This window comes from Sitophilus oryzae, unplaced genomic scaffold (genome assembly GCF_002938485.1).
Source record: "Sitophilus oryzae breed Bouriz unplaced genomic scaffold, Soryzae_2.0 scaffold_1509_pilon_pilon, whole genome shotgun sequence".
NCBI lineage: Eukaryota > Metazoa > Arthropoda > Insecta > Coleoptera > Curculionidae > Sitophilus > Sitophilus oryzae.
The window spans coordinates 185163-202304 of record NW_022146180.1 but is presented as its reverse complement, the minus strand read 5'-3'; positions in this window follow the sequence as shown (position 1 = coordinate 202304).

Sequence of the window (17142 nt, the reverse complement as noted above, 5' to 3'; positions counted from 1 at the left end):
TAACAAAAATATAACACTTAAAATTTGACCATAAATTTCTCCGTTGCGTTTTTTTTGCATCTGAGTGTAGATTATCATGATTTAAGTCAATAAAAGGGCTTAAGTCAAAAAATAAAGACTTAAACAACATTATATTGATTTAAGTCTTTACAAAAATGACTTGACTTGAAAGAAAATGATTTAAGTCAAAGACTTGAAACTTGAGTCATTTGAACTTTATATTGAAATTGACTTCAGATTTAAATTATTTTGATTTTAGAAATGACTTAAGACTTAAGTCTTTTTAAAACTGACTTGTTGCAGCTTTGGGTATATTATAGTGAATTAATGTTTTATTTTACTCTCTCCGTACTTCTGCTCCGCTAAGACCTACTATCAGCGGATAGTTTAGCCCGACCGACGATAATTTAAAAAACATGTTCCATCTCTCGTGAGAATATTACCCACGTAAAAATGAGATTTATTTTTTATCAACATAAGTCAAATTCAACTTTGTTTCGTAGCTAGAGGGGGTTAAAGTCTTCACTTTTTTCGATTTATTATAATTCTCTTCCAAGTGCTTTTTTAGCGATTTCAATTTTGAAGACATTTTTTGGGTAAAAATTACTGTAAGTATTACATATTTTAATGCTAAAGAAATGTTGACAGATTAACCAGGGACGTCCATATGGCTTATCACTGAAATATTTTTCTAAAAAAAATATGAGCGCCGCTAACTTTTTACCCCTTGTTAGCAAAATTGTGTAGGCTGTTTAATACCGATTAAAAGATATATATTTATACTTTGTCGCTTTCAATCTCCTTGATGAGATAAATGCAATTTTATTAATCGCAATTCGAGATCACAATACTGAAGCTGTATGGTTAATCAAATGTGTTTTACCATTATAAAAAAAAATGCCGAAATAAAACCATGGAATTATATCCGTTACTTACTGTATATAATAAAAAGGAGCTAGTCCAGTTAACTAATTGTCACTTAGCGTACGTAACGTACAGAAACAGAGCCAATATTTCTCAATCCTCAGTAAGCTAACTTTTTCACTTAAAACTAGCCAGTTCGTAATCACGATAATTCGCCACCAAATCCAGACTAGACAATTAAATCTGACCGCAACTTTTTCCGCCGTCAACGGAAAAACTTCGAAACTTTTCGGCGTGTTTCTTTTTGCCTTGACTCGACAAGACAATCGTCGTTCACCGGGAAACTCCACGCGCTGAACTGCGGAACAGAAGAACGAATTTCCACAGCTTTGATAAATGGAACACGGTGCGCGTGCGCCATAGAATGTTTTCGCACGTTTAGAGATTTAAGGTAATCTACACACAATTTTGTTTTTAATATTTGTTGGTGTATAAGAATATACTAAAGCCTAGTTCATGCACTTGCAAATTGCGAAATGCGTTCTGTCTGCGTTCTGATTGGCTACCTTCAAGGAAGACCTTGAAAGCGACCAATTGCAAGGCAAAAAGGACGCATTTCGCAATTTGTGAATCGCATTTCGCAAGTGCATGAACTGGGCTTAAGACCTATATTTCTGTCCCTTTTCAAGGCTTTGTGCGCTAAACAAAATCTTTCATTACTGAAAATGAAGTTTTTAGGTAACATTTTTGATTACTGTCTTGGGCGCCGCATATACAATACATCTCAAATCTTCTTGTACCTTTAAAAACTTAGCTTTTGGTGCTTTCTCCACTAGCTTGCACTGTCTCCATAGATTACTTTTAGATTACCCACTCCCATGTTATTTTATATACATATGTAGAAGCTGTATTTTAGTGGCATCAAGTAAACGAAGGAACAGTTTTTTGCACGTTAAAGAAACCTATATTACCCATATAATTAACCGCTTTTATTTGAAGAATCGCTGTTCTTTTCATTTTTATAATCAGATTTCAACTATTAAGCTACAAGTTCTAGTTAAACCTTGTTTTGTCTCTGAATTAAAAACAAAACTTAGAACAAACCAGAGCTAGTAGTATAAATTAATTTCTATTGAGAATAGTAAAGCAACACAATATTTACATTAAAAACCATTTATTTAAAAAAACATTTATTTAAATAACTATACTTAAATATACATTATTATTACTTAAATATACATTAAAATCGATTAAAATATAATGTTCTTGAAATCTTAAAAAATATTAATACTGCATGTAAAAAATAAGTTTTAGTTTTATCCAGATTAATGCAGATTAATGTCTAATAAATAAAATTTTGCATATTTTAGTACTAGGTCTAAAGTTTTATTTACCTTTTGCCAAATTGAATTCAAATCAAAAGAACCAAAAATGTGAAATAATTAGTATCATCAGCATACATAACTATGTTAGAGTCAGCTGCGTATATTAAAAATAACAATGACCTCAAGATGGAACTCTGGGAGACTGAACCTGGTATAATTTTTGTCATTGGAGAGTAGATCTGATACAGCAACCCTCACTTGCTTCTAAAAACTATATAAACTATTAACATATTAAATATGCGGTTTCATGACTAAACCTACTTGGGAAATTTCTGTTGAAAGTGTTTTATATTTTAATTGGCTATTAAAATAATATTAAAGAAATCTTCAATTGTAAAATGTCGATAAGCTCCAAAAATATTCTCTGGTTTGGGTGGGTTGTGTTGGCTGCATATTAGGGTGTTTCAAAATAAAAAAAAATAAAAAAAATTTCTTATGGTGTTGAAAAGTTGAAGGTACATTTAAAAATATAATTTTTGGCGCCTAATAGAATCCTTAATATTAATATGAATATAATTGTGAGATACGTGTATAAATATTATTTATATATTTATGCATTTTGTGAGGTACGTGTTGAGTAAATTAACAAAAAAAATATTATAGTAGGTTAACAGAGTTGAAGTGATTTTACAGGAAAAATTATATAAATATCGACTATGATATTTTTTGTACTTTTATTGGAAAATATTTGAAATTTTCAATTGGTTGGCCGCAAAAATTATGAAATAGACTTGATAGTTTTCGATAAACAAACTTCTTATTTCGAAACAGACACATCGAAAGCTAAAATTTACCTTTATTTTGTTTACCTCTTTTACAAAATGGTAAACTAAAGTAGAGGAAGAACCATGGAGGAACAGGAAACAGGAAATTTAATTACGATCTTTGTTCTTATTGGGCGACAATATTTGAAATTAAAGTAGCGGCAATTTTTGGTGCGACCGCTGCGCCTCTAGCGGTATAAGAAACTATACACAGAAAAAACAATAAAGTATTTTCAACAGTAGTCTTATTATTGAGAGCAAACCCATTCATACCAACATAGTGCAGTTAGCAGAACTATTATAGTTTAAATATAGATAAAAATACTGAAAACATTTTATTATTCGATTTAGAACAAATCATATTCAGCGAATAAAAACATTCATTTATGTTAAACTGATCCATCTAGGCGTACTGTAACTAATAGTTAACGCTAATATTACATGTTTTCCAGGGACATTTTAATATCATCGTTGCAAGTAGAGATGCTCTTTTTTCATCAAAGCGTTGCTGACATTAAAACGATTAGACATATAGTTCAGCACATTTTACCTTGCAACGAATCAATTATTTAACTGTCATGTTAAAATATAACGCAAATTGTGTTCAATAATAGGCTATCGTTCGTCCCACGCTTGTTATAGGTACGATTATACTCTTGACATGTAATACTTGACTTTACTATATTTGTGGTGCTTTTTGGATGGAGTGGGCGAATCACATGTCTGCTGGTATTGTGTAATGGCAGGATGCCTTCCGAAAAAAATATTTTACTTATTCTTTTTGGTTGTTTTGTTGTGTTGTTTTGATGATTGAAATGGAAAATGACAATCTTTTGAACGGAAGAATCAATGAACGCTTTATTAGAATCGTGGGATATGTCACATCTAATCCGTTATTATAGATAAGTTGAATTTAACATAATGAACTTATCATGCATGTAGGCAAAGTTTACAGAATATATAGGTACATAATAATAGTATTTATTCTGTAAACTGTATATGTACATATATTTAGTTATTTGTAATTTGTAATATTTATTAAATCAGTATCTTTTTTCCCTCGCTATTTTAGACTGTAAATTAGCATTGCAAATTGCTGTTTTGCCAAGACTTGCACAAACCAGCGGACGAACAAGAGTGGGAAAATACACTGAAAAAAAAACAAACTTTGAACTAGGGATTGTAGTAGTCGAAACTGTGCTATTTTTTATTGTTATTAAGTAGTGATGGGATAACTCGAGCGAAAATTCGCTCGATTACGGACGAGCGATGCAAGTGACGAGTTACGAGCGACGAACGGAAGCGATCATAGAATGAAATAAATTGAAATCCGATTTCAATGTGTAGTTACTCGATACAAAGCCTAGCGATTTTTCTACATACATTGCAGGTAGCAAAGTTATACGACGACGTTATCCGTTGCGTATCTGAGTGACAAAATTTTACGACCTATACATCGACAATGCTTTGAATTAAACTAAATCAAACAATTACTCATCACTTGTCGCTTGCTATCACCGAAAGAATATGTGCTGTGCGCACGCAACTTACTGATTGGCGTTACGAGTTGAGAATACAAGCGACGGGCAAAAAACTGTATTTTTAAATACGAGCGAAATATCGCCCGATTCGCTTGAATCCCGAATACTCGATTATTGAAATTAACCGGTTTTTCCCATCACTATTATTAAGTGCCTAGGTGGCCTTGGGCAAACTTTAGTTTAGTAAGAAGGAAGAAGAAAATATAAGGTTAATTATTATTATATCAAATGTACAACACTTTATTTAAACAATAATAAAAATGTATGAATTAAATATAGTGATATATTAAATTAATTATATATTATAGTGATATATTAAATTAAACATGAAAGTCTCGGCAAGAACAATGAAAACTTAATTTCAAGACAGTCAAATTGCTTCATACAAGGTTAAGTTCATTCAATAGCTATAATATTTGCAACAAAAATACACTCCCATTGAAATCCAATTAATGTTATCGTCAAGTGATGTATTCAGGGTAGGGCCTGGGCCCGGTGGTCTGGAGGGCCCGTTAAGGGTTGTAAAATATTCATAATTTCTTGAATTTTTGAATTTTATTGGAAAAGAGGGCGCGACCAGATGAAAAATAGACTCTGGATGTATTGAAAACCAATGCATTCTTATAGACAGTGAAAGTCGGTTAAATGGGGAAAGAATTGCAGTTTTGTGGGGTCATAAATATGCGCCTCTCAGATTTTTGAAAATGTTCATGTCTTACTTGATATTTCGAATTATTATAATCTATTTTAGACAAAAAGTTTTCAGTTAAAAGTTGTAGATAATCACATCCTTAATGAGATTGTGACCTCCGTTTTTTCCTAAAGCCTGCCATTTTTGAGATATGACACAAACATATGTTTTTTTTTTAATGGGAATCATAGTTGGCCCTGACTTCATAAAAAGCGCCATTTTTTAAGCTTTTTACAGATATAAGCTATAATGTTTTCTTCGAAAAATTACTGAGTTGTAGCCAATTCTTGTCATTTTTAAACAATTCACTTAGTTATAATATATATATATATATATATATATATATATATATATATATATATATATATATATATATATATATATATATATATATATATATATATATATATATATATATATATATATATATATATATATATATATATATATATATATATATATATATATATATATATATATATATATATATATATATATATATATATATATATATATATATATATATATATTAGTTATTAGTTATACTATATATATATATTAGTTATAGTTAGCCATGGAAACAAGTTCAATCGTCGTTGCCCTCAAAAATGTGAAGCTGTCACATCCAAATTTTGTAAATTAAAATAAACAAAAATTGTAAATATGAATTTTTCAAGTGAAGGAGAGCATGTAGATACTCGCGCATCAATAACGTGGTTCCACCATGACTTTCATTATAACCCCCCTCCCCCCCATATGAAAGAAATGTTAAAACTAATTATTTATATCACAATAATGTAAACTCAGAGATAGGAAGAAGTAGACCAATTGCATGGGCCTCCTCGATCACCTGACCTATCCATTTTAGATTTTTTTATGCGGTATGGTTAACAATAAGGTTTACAAAAAAACTTATGAATTAAAAGAGGCATCTGTTGTGGCACTACGAAAGAAGTTTAATTAAGTCGCCCGGTCTCTCTGTGAGAATAGGTAGTAATTCCCTTTTAAAAGATGCAACTCAAAACAATGGCGGTTTTTTGAACATTTTCTAAAATAACTTAAAATGTATGTAGTGATATTACTTTTTTAAGTTTTAGTTTGTATAATGTAAATTGTAAAGAACCGTTTAATAATATATTCTGACTTTTTATAAGTCATAAATCATAACAGAAGAAGAATACCATATAATCTAAATGAAATTAGTCTAAAAAGATAAGAATTGGCTATAAATAAATTTTGCTTTTCAGACATGTCTTAAAACCCGTTCTCTAAAAAACTTAACATTCACCGGTCAACGTATCCTTGAAAATGTATGACCGAAGTGTATGGCCAAGAAAAGTTGAACCAATAATCCTACACGCTTTTCTTCATTTTAAAAATTCATATTTACAATTTTTGTTTATTTTAATTTACAAAGTTTGGATGTGACAGGTTTACATTTCTGAGAGCAAAGATGATTAAACTTGTTTCCATGGTTAACTAAGTGAAATTGTTTAAAAATTATAAGAATTGGCTATAACTCAGTAATTTTTCAAACAAAAACATATTATAGCTTATATCGCTGAAAAGCTTAAAAAATGGCGCTTTTTATGAAGTCATAGCCAGCTATGGTTTCCATTTAAAAAAACATATGTTTGTGTCATATCTCAAAAATGACAGGCTTTAGATAAAAAACGCCACAATCTCATTAAGGATGCGATTATCTACAACTTTTATCTGAAAACTTTTTGTCTAAAATAGCTTATAATGGAATTAGGTACAATTTTTAAAATAGCCAAAATTTGTTTTTTTCGAAATATCTAGTAAGCCATGAACTTTTTCAAAAATCTGAAAGGCGCATATTTATGACCCCACAAAACTGCAATTCTTTCCCCATTTAACCGACTCTCTATCTTCAGTAGTTTTCGAGATACCCATAGGGAACATCGTAGGAAGCACACCCTGTATATACAGGATGGCCCATCGAAAATGTTCCGCAAGGCAAAACGGCCAGGGTAATTTTTTTTCAGAAAATTCAAAAACACGTCAATTTTGTTTGTGAGGGGGACAACTTTTGCCCCAAAAATGATTGCAAAATCTTCAACCCTCTAAGCGGGGGTGTCATCCATTTTTTCAAATGGAAAGGGGGGTCAAGTGGTACCGCAATGAAAAGGGCTTTCTATTCTCTATACTTTCCCGCTTCGTTTTTGAAAATCGGTCGAGTCGTTGAAAAAATATGAAGGATTGAAATTTGAAAAGTTTATTTAAACATTTATCAGAGTAAATGATAAGGATAAATTCCTTCGACCAATTTGCTGTTTTTTCTTACTATTATTTCTAGATGTTTACGCATTTTTTCACTTGCCACAAGGTTGAACGATCAGGTGGGGTAGTTGCTAGATAGCTGTCTGTGACTTGTGCGTTGAAGTTCTTCTCAATATCGTTAAACTTTTTAACAATTATGGTGTACTCACTTGCAGAAAAAGTGGAAATAATCGAACTAAATTTTAAAAATAATGAATGTGGCAATCGGGTTGCGCAGATATTCAATGAACGCCATCCTGACAAACAGGTTTACGGCAAAATTGTTCGCGAGTTAGTAGCAAAAAACTGGTTTCGTTATGAATAAAAAGAGGCAGAGGAAAAATCCTGTAGTAAATGAAGCTATGGAGGTATTCGTATTGGGCCAAGTTGCCATAGATAGTACTCTGAGTACAAGAAAATTGGTCAATGAGACCGGCGTGAATCGTACAAGTGTCCAAAGGATATTAAAAAACACAACTTCCATCCGTACAAAATTCAATTGTTACAAGAACTCAACAAAGACGATTTTAATCGTCGCTTGCAATTTTGTGAAACTATGTGTGAACGAGTGGCCAATGATAATAATTTCCTATTTAATGTGTGTTTTTCGGATGAGTGTACTTTCTTTTTGAACGGTGTAGTTAATCGGCACAACTGTCGGTACTGGGCTGAGGACAACCCCAGGGTTTTTCACGAGGTGCACACACAAAACCCTCAGAAATTGAACGTGTGGGTTGGTATTTAGAAATCCAACAGATATGTACTTGGATTTGCTGGAAAATACCATCGACCCAGCCCTAACTGACATCATAGAGAACAATCCTGGATACGTTGAAGCGGAACTAATATTTCAACAAGACGCTGCACCTCCACATTGCTCTCAAAATGTGCGTAATTTTTGAACAATAACTTTCCCGGTCGGTGGATAGGACGAAGGGGTGCAATTGAGTGGCCTCCCCGGTTACCCGTCTTGACTCCTTTAGACTTTTTTCTATGGGGAGACATAAAAAGTAAAGTATATAGCACTCCATCCGCCTCATTAGATGACCTGCGAAGACGAATTATTGATGTTTGTCGCGAAGTTACCCCGCAAGTTCTTCAGAATGTTCGAGAACGGTTTGAAAATAATTGTATTACTGTATGGAGGTTGACGGGCAACATTTTCAGCATTTGCTTAATTAATTAATAAGTTAAGTTTTTTTTAGTTAATTCAATTTATGCGTTTTTTGCAAAAAGTACTTTTCAAATTTCAATCCTTCATATTTTCAAAATGACTCGACCGATTTTTAATAACGAAGCGGGGAAATATAGAGAATAGAAAGCCCTTTTCATTGCGGCGCCACTTGGCCCCCCTTCCCATTTGAAAAAAGTTGGGAGATGACACCCCCGCTTAGAGGGTTGAAGATTTTGCAATCATTTTTGGGCCAAAAGCTGTCCCCCTCACAAACAAAATTGACGTGTTTTTGGATTTTTTGAAAAAAAAAATACCCTGGCTGTTATGCCTTGCGGAACGTTTTCGATGGGCCACCCTGTACTTCAATACTAAGTTTTTTTGATTCACCTCAATAATTGTGCCTATAATATATGAATTATCGCTTGTCAAATTTCTTTAATTTCGACAGTGTCATCAACTGTGGACAACCCGAGCCAAACATGGTCCGCAATACCTGATTCATCATTGATCATTAATTTCATTGTTTCATCTTTTTGTACATGTTTTTTTTTTGTGGTCGTTAAGTCGCACGTTTAGAGGACGTTTAGTATCTCCAATATACGACTCACCGGATTCACAAGGTATCTGATAGATGCACTCTTTCTCTTGCTTCAATGTTTCCCTCTTTCATTTTTTTAGGTCACTTCTTAGATCCAGATTTGAAGACAGTTTAATTTTTTTTTGGTTTGGTATGGTAGTCTAAAGTTCAGAAATTTCAAATAAAAATGTAATTTAATGAGTAAATTTTCAAATTATTCTTAGTGATAGTTTTCAGTAGTTATTAATCCGATTTATTTAACCCCTGAATAATAATTTTATATAACAATATCTGTAAGATTTGACGCTTTTATAGGTTTTCTACATGATATGTAGTTATATTCTGAAATATAGTAAATATAAATATTATACATAAACTAAGTTTTAATAAAGCATATGCGCTTCGCTGCAACCAGTTGCTAGCTGAATAATATAGTCCGTAATGTAGACCCATTATACGGCTAATAAACTTTAAAAGGATTATAAATTTAAAGACATAGTTAATGGAGCTTAATAACTTTAAAACTATCCCTTATATTAAGCGAACGCGAACGCATACACCTTTGTTGTGTTGCCTCAATAAAATGGTTTTGGTTTAATTAATAATTACATACAGGGTCCGACCATAGTGTGTCAGGCATCTGTAGCTACTAGAATAATAAGCTTAGGAATTTTGTATAAGTGCCAAACTAAAGTATAAAAACTAGCATGTGTTTCAGGAAAATAATTTAACCTCTACAGGGTGGCTCAAAAAACTGTGAGTGGATCGGTATGATATTTTTTAATTGCAATCTCATACAGACACTCTGTATCTTGTAAAATTATTTTTAAATTGTAGCTCTAATAGTTCCTTCAAAGAATCCAAAACTTACAATTTGTAAAAATCTAATCGTTTAGCTACAATCCTTGTATATATATTTTGAAAGTAGATCAACCTAAGACGTTTTGGACTAAGACTACTAGATGGCAGGACCGGTTTCCCTACAGAAAAATATTTTTTGTTACTCTGAATTTTGAAACTACCAACAAAAACAGAGAAAATAAAAATCGATAATTTTCGGACTGTGCCAATTGGTTACTAATCGACCAGATACTTTTTGTCTATTAGATATGCTATAAATCCTGGCAATTATACAATTGGACCATTGTAAATACCCGACAAATTCTTCAAGGCCGACGAGGCCGATGCTTCTCACTGATAAGAAATAAAAATGTTTGTTTAGATAATTTTGGAGGTAGTTTTTCTTTCTGAATGCACATTTTAAAGTATTTTATGTTATTTGTCCCCTTGACCTATTATCCTGGTTACACGTATGAAAGTTCTGTTTCTTCTAGTTTTAGAAAATGTTCTTATTTCTTTTTTCTTTGTAGTGTTTTATAGTTTATTTTGTAGTTAAGTAGTAGGTGAAGGGATTATTTTGTTATTTTTTCTTTTTGTTTGATAAATTAGTAAGTTTGATAATTTGTTCAGTGTAGAATACAAGAATAAGTAGTTGTGTAGTGTTTTTAAGAGATTATATTCGTTTATTTTGTAGCTGAGTAGTAGGTGAAGGGGTATTTGGGTATTTCTTCTTTTTGTTTTTCTTGTAATAATTGTAGTAGTTCTATTAAGTATTGTGATAGATACACTATATCTTCCTTCAACTTCGTTGAAAAGTGCGTTGTCATATAATCTTGGTTTTCTGGTAGCAGATTATACGAAAAGAAATCTGATCAAATGTATTTGAAATTAAATTAATCTAGCCTTATTAATCAAATTAAACTAGTCAAATAATAATAATAGTTAGTTTCAAAATACTATACAGGGTGAGTTTCCTACGATGTTCTCTATGGGTATCTCGGAAACTACTGGAGATAGAGCGTCGGTTAATGGGGAAAGAATTGCAGTTTTGTGGGGTCATAAATATGCGCCTTTCGGATTTTTGAAAAAGTTTATCGCTTACTAGATATTTCAAAAAAAAAACAAATTTTGGCTATTTTAAAACTTGTCTCTAATTCCATTATAATCTATTTTAGACAAAAAGTTGTAGATAATCACATACCTAATGAGTTTGTGTTTTCTGATTTTTTCTAAAGCCTGTAATTTTTGACCATAGTTGGTCATGTCTTCATAAAAATCGCCATTTTTAAGCTTTTCGGCGATATAGGTATATGTTTTTTTCGAAAAATTACAGTTAGATACAGAGTTATAGTTATAGCCAATTCTTTTCTTTCTTGGCTAATTTCACTTAGTTAGCATGGTATTCTTACTCTGTTATGATTTATAACATATAAACATAGAATATATTATTAAACGGTTCTTTACGATTTACATTACGCAAATTAAAACTTCATAATATCACTACCTATAAATAATTTTTAACATTTCTTTCATTATGGGGGGGGGGGGAGAAGGTGTCATAATGAAAGTTGGATTGATGCGCGACTATCTAAATTTAACTTTTCTAACATGTCTTGAAAACAGTTCTCTAAAATCGTAAATAACGTTGACCGGTCAACGTATCCTGGAAAATGTATGGCCAAGAAAAGTTGAACCAATACGCTTTTCTTCATTTAAAAAATTCATATTTACAATTTTTGCTTAAGCAAGTTGCAATTTTTTGAACATTTAATGAAGAATGTAAAACGTTTTATATTAAAAAAAAATATCGTAAAATTCGTAAAACACTCAATTTAGAATAAAATAATCTAAGAATGAAATGATTCTTTTATAAACCTGCATTAAATCAAATTAAAGTAGGTATGTAACTTTTTCTAAATATTAATTAACAGTAATTAGCATTATCATAAATTATAAAAAGTGTACCAACATATCGAAATAATAATTTCTTTGGTAATACGGTTTAGAATTTTTAAAATAATAGGCAAAAATAATCCACAATCTACAATAAAATAAAAGTTTCGTTTAAATTTCTTAATCAGCTGATCACTATTAAAGATGCAGAAACTCGGGCTATATTATTACATTACTCTGAGGAAAATAACGAAAATAATCGATATTTTTGACTCCGCCCCGATAGGTACACGATTTGTCCTCCAGCTGGCAGCACATTTTGTCTAGCCGGTTGAGCAACTTAAAGAATATACAGGGTGTCTCAGATTTTAATCGGGAAAATTTAATAGACGATAGAACTTCCAAAAATAAAACAAAAAGTTCATATCAACTTGTAAGATTTAAAGCTTCCTTGTCGAGATACAGGGTGTTAAAGTTAATTAAAAAAGAAAAAAAATTAAGATATTTGAAAAACTATTTAATCGATTTTGATATAACTTGACCCGTTTGTAATACTTACTATGGGACTTAATTTGATGTAATTAGATTTTAGGTTAATGGCCAGGGGCGGCGGTGGGGCATCACTTTTAAATTATTTTAAAGGAAAAAATTAAATGAATTTAATTTTTTTCGCAAGTAAGAAAGATAGACAAAAAAATAATATTTTTAATTACTAAATCCAAAAATAATATTAAACTTCTAAAAAAAGCAGTGGCGTGCCTATTTTTTCCTTTAAAATAATTTAACAGTGATGCCCCACCGCCGCCCCTGGCCATTAACCTAAAATCTAATTACATCAAATTAAGTCCCATAGTAAGTATTATAAACGGGTCAAGTTATATCAAAATCGATTAAATGGTTTTTCAAATATCTTAATTTTTTTTTCTTTTTTAAGTAAATTTAACACCCTGTATCTCGAAAAGAAAGCTTTAAATCTTACAAGTTGATATGAACTTTTTGTTTTATTTTTGCAAGTTCTATTGTCTGTTAAATTTTCCCGATTAAAATCTGAGACACCCTGTATAAAGAATGCTACAATACTCCGTGTCGTATGTGGTGAACAACCCTGTATAATCAAATGATATGCCATGATATTTATATCACAATTCATTCTGTAAGGGCTATTCTGAAATAAAAAAATACATATCCCTATTTCTATCAAGAAGATTGATAATAAATAGTCTCTCGAATGTTTCTACAGGTTGTTAAAGACTTAATAATTTTTCGATTTATTATAATTGTCTTCCAAGTACTTTTAGTGATACGAATGAAATTTTGAGAGTAAAAGTTACTATGAGTGCTACATATTTTAATACTAAAAAAGTGTCGACAAATTCATCAGGAACGTGCATGTGGATTACCACTGGAATATTTTCCAAAAAAAGACATGTGCGCCACTGACTTTTTTCTTTTGATATCAAAATTGTGTAGACCATTTAATGCCAATTAATAATTATGTCGAGTTTATATTTTGTCGAATTCGGCCTCCCTGATGAGATAAAAGCAATTTTATTAATCACAATTAATAACATAACATTCATATTCACAATTAAAATAAAATTAATAAATTATATAGTTTACCTAATTAGTAGTATATAGCAGTTTAGCATTAGTCCAACCTACAGCAATTTCAAATAAAAAAATAATGGTATTGAAGGTAATTACAAAAAAAATAATTTTATAAAGTTTTAACATCCTGTAACTCTAAAATTATGTATTTCCATACCCATGTTTATAGGAACTTTTTTCATATTTTTTTGATGAGGAATCAATGAGTACTTATTTAAAACTTTTGCAAGATAATGATATTAGATTTTTTTAAAAATTTCTATTAGACATGGATCAAGGCAAATTAATAAACCTGCGTTTATAATAATAAATACTAATAAATAAACAACGCTTTATTGTACAAAAAGCCAAAATAGCTTCATCGACAAAGCAATTACAAAACAAGTAAAAGCACAAAGAACAAATATACAAATAAAAAAAAGTCATACAATACAAATCAATGCAAAAAAAATTTACGTCATTAAAATTACAAATAAAACATACATGGATAATGTAGAACACAGGCGTATCAAGAAAATTTACAAAAGGAAAATTGTAAATGGATAAAATCATGTAAGAGTTATAAAATCTTATGTAAGAGTTATAAAAAATATTAAATACTAGACCTTTAATCAGTGTGTGAGATGATCAAAATTTTAGAATTTAAAATTGTTCATGATTAACATCAACAAAAAAGTCGTTTACCGCATATAGGGCTCTCTCCAGTAAGTATGATTTCAGAGCTTTGCGAAATGTAGGAAAGAATGAAAGTGACTTGATATGAATATGAATAAAAAAATTTAATAAAGGCACCCTCCATCATACTAAAATATTTTCAGCGCCTTGCAGTGTTGTCGCATCATTGGAAAAGTGGTAGCATATTTGTTATTTTAAATGGATCATCCGGTATATTATTACATTTTAGGAAAATACTTCTGGATGTCATTATTTTTATATTATACTATCCTATCCTAAAGGTATCTGATAATTTTCTGGATAAAAAATAAAGCAGTTGTTATATTAACAAAAACATGATCTTGAATTAAGCATTTCTAAAGTTGAAATTGGGCTATGGATTAAGTTATACAAAGATAAGTCAACATAGGCGATCTATTGGATATCCCACAGAGGATAAATATATATTTAATATCAGTTTGGTGATGTCTTTCTTATTTTAAATTCAGGCCTATATATCATGTTTTAAAAACAACAATTTTTGAAACACAAAAAATGCTTTTCAACGATATATCATTTTCCTATACCCAAACCTTCAGGTTTCTTCAGTCAAGTCATTTAAAAGATAAAGTATTCATTTACAATCGTTTCATTTAAAGAAAATCGTTACCACGACAAGTATCAATTAGAAATTACAAAAGAAATTTTATTAGTTTTTTAATTTTTTATATAATATGCATAGGTTAACGAAATTTTTTGTATCTCCTTGTGTGACTACCTCTATATCAAATTTCAGCTCTCAATATGGCGAATTCATGGTTTAACCACAGCGTACAGAATAACATAGCTTTGACACTCGCCAATTTTTCCCACGCTCGAATTTAAAACGCCCCACTCCGACGATGCGCTAACTGAATTAAGCGACCGACAGTCAGCCTCATTCAGTCGATGCATAGCCTCCACCGGTGGCGCGTAGGGCCGTATTACGGAAGATTTTAATTCGATTTTTTTTCTTATATTTAAATATTCCACAGTAGGTTTAAGTTTAATAAACCTTAATCAAATACCTTTATTTTAATCGTAGAAACTAAAAATGTAATAACATACAGGGTGTTCCATTTAAAAAAATACAACTTTGATATTTTTTACTTATTTGGGACACTCTGTATCTTGTAAAATTATTTTTAAATTGTACCTCTAATAGTCCTTCATCGAACCCAAAACTTACAATTTGTAAAACCCTCATCGTTTAGCTACAATACCCCGTGTCGTATGTGGTGAACAACCCTGTATATTAATTGATTTTCGGATTCTAGGAAAAAAATAAAGGTGAGTTTTATTAACGAAGCTTATACCTAAAATCTAATGATTTTGGTATAATATTTCACATTTTGTGAAAATGAAGAGCAAATTTTAAATTTCTGTAACAGCTACCTAAACTTTAGTTGACCTTGTATAGTCTGATATTTAATTACAGTAACCATTGGTATGTAAAACCAAATTGAAATTTATCCCGAAAAGTTATACAGGGTGAGACAAAGAAATTAATATGAAACATTAGTCCCTTTATAAACCAAGTTACTCCTTTATTTTAAATGGAACACCCAGTATATTATTCCGGTGTTAAATGAGGAATTTAATATATATCTTCAAAATATTATTAAGGTTGCCTACCCCTCAGACAAAGATTTTCCTAGATATTTTAATTTTTATGATTTTGCGATGTAGATCTTTATTATTTGAAAAAATCTAGGGTGGCTGTGTGATACATCTTTTGTTAATTTAACAAAAATTAATGATTGTAGTGTAAAATACTTAAAGGTAACAAAAAGATATAGAACACTTTTAAAAAACATATTTGAATTATTACAGAATTAAAACTATATATAAACCTATAATTATGTGACAAAAATTAGCTAGATGAAATCAAATGCTCAAAATGCTTCCTTTCCTTTTAACTGCATAAAATTATTGTATTTTTCAAAAGGATCTTTTCATTTTAAAAGGCATATGTGGACTTCTACCTCGAAAAGCAGCTTTTCTCATGTTGTCGACAATAGTTCGTCGAGTTTTGTAAACACTCTCTTTAGCATATCCCCATAAAAAAACAGACTAGATAAAATCAGAAGCATTTAAATATTCTATTAAGGATCTCCTTCCCACTGGCGCTAGCCTAGCATTTGTAAGGGTTTGGCTGTCACAAAAAGCTGCAAAAACCATGTGACCTTTCTTCACGAATCTTTTTTTATTTGTTTGTATACATCTTATAAGACGTGCTTATAATTATATTTCCTTCCCCAAACTCAACTCAAACTGTTTCAAATTTACCCCTAAAACGCCCTAAAAAAAGATGATTTTATAAGTAATTTTTTTAACATTAAATGTATTCAAATCGATTTTAAAACTAATTACGAGCATGTCCGGAACCATCCTTAATAAAGTGAAACAAAATTTATTTCAAAATATTAAAAAACATGGTCGCAATTTTGTGACACATGACCCTCTGCAAACCCAATTTTGATCATTTTTGTTGTCCGTAATGTGGCGCCTCCACGTGAATTTTGTCGCAGACGCTTTTGAAGGCGGGCAAAGGAAACCAGATGCGTATTCGAATTATTTGGATAAATTATTTTATAACGCTTGTCTCTTGCACAATAATTTGAAAATCTTATTTTGTAATCAAATCACACGGCAAACAAAATTTGCGTTGCATCTATAGTGTGTGTATGGTCATTGATCATGATGCAATGTAACAAAACATAAAACAATAAATAATTAATAAGATGGTTTGACCACTGTGAATTAATATTTTATGCTATTAAATTATTTTCACTATGCTTCAATTGTCATGGTATAATGGAAGCCCAC